The sequence below is a fragment of the Solanum tuberosum genome, unplaced genomic scaffold, assembly GCF_000226075.1.
Source record: "Solanum tuberosum cultivar DM 1-3 516 R44 unplaced genomic scaffold, SolTub_3.0 scf00039, whole genome shotgun sequence".
Classification (NCBI taxonomy): domain Eukaryota; kingdom Viridiplantae; phylum Streptophyta; class Magnoliopsida; order Solanales; family Solanaceae; genus Solanum; species Solanum tuberosum.
In genome coordinates, this window is record NW_006238968.1 from 610,475 (window position 1) to 611,093 (window position 619).

Here is a 619-nt window from a genome sequence, read left to right on the forward strand (position 1 = left end):
GATAAATCCTCGACTCAAGGACAAATATATCAAAACAGTTTGAGAAAAGAATGATAGAAGTGAAGAAACCAAGATAGAGAATAACATAAATCAAAGAACAAGAAAATACGAAAGTCCTATAGTATTACGACTATAATTATGGAAGGATAAGCTGTGAGATAATGTTCAACTATTACTAGCCTTCGATCATAACATATGTCCTCTATAGTCTCCTATCTAAGGTCATGTCATCGATAAACTGATCTTTTGTCTAATCACCTCTCCTCAATACTTCTTTACCCTACCTCTATCTCTCTTGAAACCATCCACACCCAAACTTTCACTCCTCAACATTGACAGGTCAAGACATCCGTACATCTCCTCTTCACATGTCAAAACCATCTCAATGTCGTTTTTCGCATCTTATCGTGGCCATTCCCAACAAAATAATTAATATATATATATATATATATATATATATATAATTATTGTATTGTAAAAAAAAATTACTTAATTTATTATAAATAATTATTTTTTTATTAATGTAGGAACATTAACATAAAAAAAACTCTTCACATTCTTTTTTTCTATTTGTTTGTCTCACTTCTAATCATGAAATGATAATATTTTTATATATTAT